Genomic DNA, 6814 nt, shown 5'->3' with positions numbered 1-6814 from the left:
GCAGCTTCACTTTTCGCCTCTCTTTAATGCGCATGCTGTGGGAGGAAGCGGCAGCACCCGGGAGCGCGGGGCGGCAGGAGAAGCGCTTTGTGTTTTTGTTCGTCGGGCTGTGCAAACAGGGAGGAACGAAAATAGGAATTTCTGTCTCTGACTCATTATTTAAAAAAAATGGTCAGAAATCTTTAACAAAGTCCCTCGTACACAGGCAGCTCGTGCGGGAGCTGAGCAGCACACCGCCCACGTGCCCCATCCCCAGGGACATGCACATGGAGGGGCTGCGGATGGGGATGGGGATGGGAATGGGGATGGGAACAAGGACAGGGATGGGGATGGGGAAGGGAATGGATCTTGCAGCCCATCAATGCACCCTGTGCTCTGCTCCGAGGCTGCTTCTCCTGCTGCCAGGACAAGAGGCCTCTCCTTTGCTGAGAGCAAACACCATCCTTGATGACCTGCCCGGTGCCCCAGCCCCGGGGCCGGCCGAGGTGGCCCCAGCCCTGGGAGCASAGGCTGCACCGGGCACCTGTCCCGTCCCATCCCATCCTATCCCATCCCATCCCGTCCCATCCCTGGCTGCTGGGGCATGCGCTGACGTTAACAATGTCCCCGCTGCCCCACTGCGCTCATGCCGGAGTGGGAGGGATGCAGCCCCACATAAGGGAACCGAATTTCTGCTCCGGAAAAAGCTGCCGCTTCGCCGAAACACTCAGCGCTCCTGGCACACCTTAACCCACCCCGGGCGGGGAGCAGAGCGCTTCCTCACCGCTGCCCTGCCAGCAATTTTCTGTCGACTCCGGTTTGGGTTTTACCTCGCTCCAGCCCCGGAGGCGCCCGCTCGCCCGCCGCGGGAACGTGGGTTGGAAGCCGCTGGAAATGTGATGGCACTGGAAGGAGCAGTGGAAACCTCAGGAAATGCCAGGAAGCAGCTGGGAATGTGTTCCCCCCCCCCCCCCCCCCCCCGACAGCACGGGCAGCTCACTGCATCCAGGCACTGCCCTGTGCACTGGCACACGGGGACCCAAACAGCCAAGGTCCAAAAGCACCCGGGATGCCCTGATCCAGGAATATATCCCATGGAGGCTCCAGCCTGCCCCGGGGTCCCGGCTCCCTCGGGAGACCAGTGCCAGCAGCTGCCCTGACCCTGCGCTGCCGTGGGGCAGCCGGGCGCTGCCGGATGCTGCTCCTGATGGCCCCGGATCCCGATGGCTCCAGATCCTGACAGCTCTAGATCCCTGGCAACCTGGGATCCCCACAGCTCTGGCTCCAGCTCCCRATGGCTCCAGCTCCCCATCGGTGCCCATGGGCTGCTTCGAAGTGCTGCTGAACGGGGCAGTGAGTTGTGGTGTGTGTGCACCTGCATAWGTGTGTGCATGTGTGTGTACACACCTGTGTGTGTATGTACCTGCATGCACATGTGTGCACATATGTGTGTGTGCACCTATATGCATGTGTGTGCATGTGCATCTGCATGTGTGCGTGTGCATGTCCGTGTGTGTACCTGTGCGTGCATGTACACCTGCATATGTGTGTGTGTGCATGTACACCTCTGCATGTGTGCGCGCACCTGTGTGCACACACGTGTGTGCACCTGCATGCACATGTGTGCACATATGTGTGTGTGCACCTATATGCATGTGTGTGCATGTGCATCTGCATGTGTGCGTGTGCATGTCCGTGTGTGTACCTGTGCGTGCATGTACACCTGCATATGTGTGTGTGTGCATGTACACCTCTGCATGTGTGCGCGCACCTGTGTGCACACACGTGTGTGCACCTGCATGCACATGTGTGCACGTGCGCGCGTGCGCCTGGCCAGCTGGCAGCTGTTTGGCAGAGCACCCCCTCCCCCATGCTGAGAAAAGGCCCTTTTTCGCTGTGACAATTCAATATAATTGAAAGTTTGCTTAGGAAAGAGAGTCTTTTTAACTGAACATGCTCACAGCTGAATCGATATGAATTATACGGCACAGAAGATGCCTAGGGTATTAAAACATTAATTAAGTAACATCATGCTACCGTCCAACCAGCAGCACAAGCCCCTTTGTGAGCAGCGCTGCCTTTTTGCAGGGCGCAGGGCGAAGCCTCCCGCAGTRCCGCCGCGGGGACCTGGCGCCGCCCGGGGCCACCCCGGATCACAGATGCGGCGTCCGTGATCCAGGGTGGCCCCGGCACCGCCGGCCGCCTGCGGAGCAGCCAGTGCCCGCGTGGCTGCTGCTCCAGCATCTCCCGCATCCGCTCGGGAGCTAATGCACCGGCTCTGCAATGTACTGAAATAGAAAGTCGTCGGAGWGAAATCAGTGTCTTTACCACATCCCCCCTGGCAGAGCGTTAATTAAAATGACTTGCTGGTGCTTTAGATCATCAGGTGTACGTTGCTAACGAGTGCGCGAGTGCTGGCGGTGTTAACTCTCACTGCTGCGGTGCCGGCGGGGCCTGGCGGCCGCTTCCCAACACATTTGTCTGCACTGTGCGAGCAGGGTTTCTCGGCAGACGTCACCTGCAGTTTAGCAAAGATGCAAATGCGGGACCCCACTCGGCGCGGTGGCCACCGCCAGGCTGCTGGAGTGCCGCCGCCGCCTGCTGCGGCTCGCTGCGGGGACACAGGACATGGGATGCAGGACAGGCCGGCTCGGGCGTCCGTCCATCCATCCAGTGTGGCGGGAGCGGAGAGCGGTTTTCAGCCCAGGGCCTCTCCCAACGGTGTCCTCCAGCCGGTTCCTTGTTGGCCCCATAAGGGCAAGCTGTAATAGCTAAAGATCTTCCTTTCCTTTAAGTCACGTCAGCAAAAGGGTATCAAAAAAACCCAACCCCAAACCCACTCCCAGTCTCCTCTTACCAGCGTCACAACGTGGAAAAGCCTTTTTCACTTATGTCAGGGTTGCACAATTTCAGCTCTGGACAGACAGGCGCTTGCAGAGGTTTTCGCTTGCAGTTCGTGCAGTTACTAGAAACCACTTGCACCTTTCTGTGCATTAGAGAGGTGCCTTCTCCGGTGTAGCTGCTTTAACTGGGATTCAACCTAGAAATAAATAGCACCATTACCCAATAAACTCACAAGCTGCAGGTCTGTGAACAGCGCTGAGGCCGCTAACGCAGCACCGTGCCAACACCAGGGAAGAGCCGCGCCGGCGGCCCTGCTCCGGCCGCGCTCTCGCCGGCTGGTGGGAAATGCAGAACCGCTTCTTCCCCCGCTCAGAAAAACCACGTCCAGCCAAGCAGCAATGCAGAAAGAAAAATTAAACGAATCTGGGTTTTGCTGCAGCTGGCGCTGTGGAGGAAGAGCTGCTGGACACAAACCCAGCCCGAACGAGCCCCCGGCACGCGGGGAGCAGCCATTGTGCCAGGATGGCGACGTGCTGCTGCCGGCGGTACTGTGGCAGCGCCGACGGCTCCTCGTGCTCCTGGAGAGCCTCTGTGTACCTGCGAGCCATGGGAAAACTGTGTGAAGCTGAACTGTAGTCATGTTATTTTCTGTCCTGCCCTGGAGCATCTAAAATGGTGCCTGACTGATGTCGGCTATTAAAAGTAATTGATAAAAATTTCCAGTTGTCCTGGAAAATCTGTCACGTTTCAACATGAAAATGGCACTTTTCATTAAAAAAAAAAAAAACCTGAGAGGTTTAATTATGTTTTTTTTACAAATATGAAGCTAGCAAATATGCACACTCTTCATAACTGAATTGACTTCAATGGAGCCAGTACGTGGCCTGATAGGTCGCATCTCCTGAATCGTCCTGCCTCCATCCACCAGAAAAACGAGCTGCCCCTGCTCTGTGCACTTACCAGCATGAAGCAAAACCAGGTGCTTTAAAAAGCTCCTGGAGGGGGATTATTTAATAAGGATGAAGACGCAAGTGACCCGGAGCCTTCGCACAGGGCTGCAGCAGCCGGACGGCAGCGCGCTGCCGGCACCAGGTCGCTCTGCTCCTTGCGCCGCCGGAGCTGCCGCTCCCACCGCTGCCCCGCGAGGGAGCGGGATCGCCTGCTCCCAGGGCCGCGCTGCTCCCAATGAGCTCGCAGGGACGCYGGCCGCACGGCTCCGGCTTTTCCGAATGGCGTGAAGAGCTGCTCCGCTGCATGGTCCCGCGTCTCCAGCAGGTTAGACTCAGCTCCGGGAGTCACCAGGGCTTGGCAGTTTTGACCCTCTGTATTGTATAATTCACGTCTTTTCAGAGCACAAATCAGCACGTGTGCTTGGTTTTTTTGTTTTTTGCCCAAAGGTGCCTCAACAGCCCCGTGACCGAACTTCCCATCTGGCAAGCGGATGCTGAGACCTCACGATCGCCGAGCGCCTCATCTCCGCTCCAGCTGCCGATCTCCTCGCCGGCACCATCCCTGCTCTGCCGGAGCCAGCACAGGCGCTCCCAGCCCCGCTCTGGGCACGGAGAGGCAGCCGGCGCGGCGGGAGGCCCCGGCCGGCCAAGGACACTCCTGCTAAACAGCCTGCGCATCCACCTGCACTCCTTTAAATTATTTAGTGCCGCAGTTATGAATTAGAGATGAACGGTAGCCCCTGGGCTCTCCTTTGGATGTGGTCCTTATTAATGAATTTCAAGCATTTTCTGCTGTGAGGGGCAATTTTTGGTACGAGCACTGCGCATGCAACACTCAGCAGTTTGTCAAGTTTTCCGCTCTGCTCTGGAGCAAGGGGCTCCGCAAGCACAGCGAAGAGCAGCAAATTGTCCACTTACCTTTCTTACCTTCGTTTCCTCGGGAGAAGGAAACAGATGGTGATTTTTGGTTCATTTTTAGTTCACAGGTTTCAAGCTGACCTCAGCTCACGAAGGCGTCATTCCCCTTTGACCCTTCGTCACAGCAGCGCGCCCAGAATTCTTGCACAACCGTTCAGTGAGATTAAACGCACCTGTAACGTCTTTTTCACACAAAACGCATCCCGAAGCCGTAACACAAATTGCGCCGTTCGGCTCCTTGCTTCCGCTTCGCTGTCACCCGGCAGTGCCGGTGCCGGCGCCCCGYGACGCCCGTGCGGGAGCAGTGGACATGCGTGCCGTGCCGCAGACGCGTGCCATGGCCGCGCGCCACCCCCAGGGCCGCGGCCCTGCGCCGCCCGAGCGGGAACAGCGGAGACGAGAGCTTGTGCTCGCTTTTTTTTTTTTTTTTTTAATGTATCACAATGAGCAGGAAACATACGTGATGAAATATTTCCAAAGGAGTATATTCAATTACCATCTACAGTCAACTCAACTATGACAACAAAGTCTTTTGTGACAAATTTTTTTTTTTTTAAGTTTTGAAAGTTCCATGTGGTTTCTGTTTCTGTTAGTCTCCATGTATTTTGGTACAGTTCGAGATCAGCATTGTTACAGTAACAAAAAAAGCTAACAAGACTACATTATAGAAAAACACCAAGAACATCATTTTTGGTTTCACTTGCTCTATTTTTTGTACATTGCAAAGGCTGTTCATATCCCTCTTCACCTCATTTATGCTTTCTGTTCTACCCAAACTTGCCCCCCAAAAAATAAAAACAAAAAAAATAGTCAAAGCTTTGTGTTTCACAGTGGGCAGTATCTCAGCGCCAACAAACCAACCAACTGACCAACCCAATTTCTGCTTCTATTTAAAAGTTTAAATTTTTTTTCGTAAAGCAAAATATATTTGCACAGACACCGCGGGCGCCGGCCGGCAGGGCTTGGCCGGCCCTGGTGCCTCGGGCTCCGCTTTATTCTCAGGTGTATGAAACTTTGGCCATCTTCACCACTTAAAAAAGGCTCGTATTAAAAATAAAACGGAAACCTGCTCAACGCTAAGTTTAAAACCTTTTCCTGGTGCCGCAGGCGTGGGGAGGGTGAGGGCCCAGCGGAGGCAGCTGCCGCCCACCTCTGGGCCACGCGGCAGGGACGGGGCTGGGGAGCTGGGGGCCGTGGAGGTGGCCACCACCCTGGGCTGAGCATGGGGCCGTGGAGGTGGCCACCACCCCAGGCAAAGCGCGGGGCCTGGAGGGAGCAGCCGTCTCCAGGGCCATGGAGGTGGCCATCGCTGGGCCAAGCACGGGACCCAGTGGGATCGGCTGTCCCCAAGGCCATGGAGGTGTCATCTCTGGGCCGAGCATAGGCCATGGAGGTGACCATCCCCAAGGCCCATGGAGGTGGCTGTCCGAAGGCCAAGCGTGGGACCTGGTGGGAGCAGCTGTCTGCAAGACCAAGTGTAGGCCCATGGAGGCAGCCGTCCCTAAGGCCATGGAGGTGGCTATCCCCCAGCTGAGTGCAGGGCCTGGAGGGAGCAGCCATCCCCAAGGCCATGGAGGTGCTGTCCCCAAGGCCAAGTGTGGGGCCAGGTGGGAGCAGCCATCCCCAAAGCCATGGAGGTGCTGTCTCCAAGACTGAGCGCAGGGCCCAGTGGGAGCAGCCATCCCCAAGGCCATGGAGGTGCTGTCCCCAAGGCCATGGAGGGGACTGTCCCCAAGGCCATGGAGGTGCCGTCCCCAAGGCCATGGAGGTGACCATCCCCAAGGCCATGGAGGCGACCGTCCCCAAGGCCATGGAGGTGCCGTCCCCAAGGCCATGGAGGCAACCGTCCCCAAGGCCATGGAGGTGGCCGTCCCCAAGGCCATGGAGGCGACCGTCCCCAAGGCCATGGAGGCAACCATCCCCAAGGCCATGGAGGTGCCGTCCCCAAGGCCATGGAGGCAACCATCCCCAAGGCCATGGAGGTGCCGTCCCCAAGGCCATGGAGGTGGCCGTCCCTGGGCCAAGCGCAGGGCCCGGTGGGAGCAGCCACCTCCAGGGCTGAGCACGGCCCATGGGGCGGCCGTGCCTCGGGTGTCCCTGCACGCCCTCCTGCCCACCGTGCC

Source organism: Apteryx rowi, unplaced genomic scaffold (genome assembly GCF_003343035.1).
Source record: "Apteryx rowi isolate R43461 unplaced genomic scaffold, aptRow1 scaffold_537, whole genome shotgun sequence".
NCBI lineage: Eukaryota > Metazoa > Chordata > Aves > Apterygiformes > Apterygidae > Apteryx > Apteryx rowi.
This window is presented reverse-complemented; position numbering follows the sequence as displayed.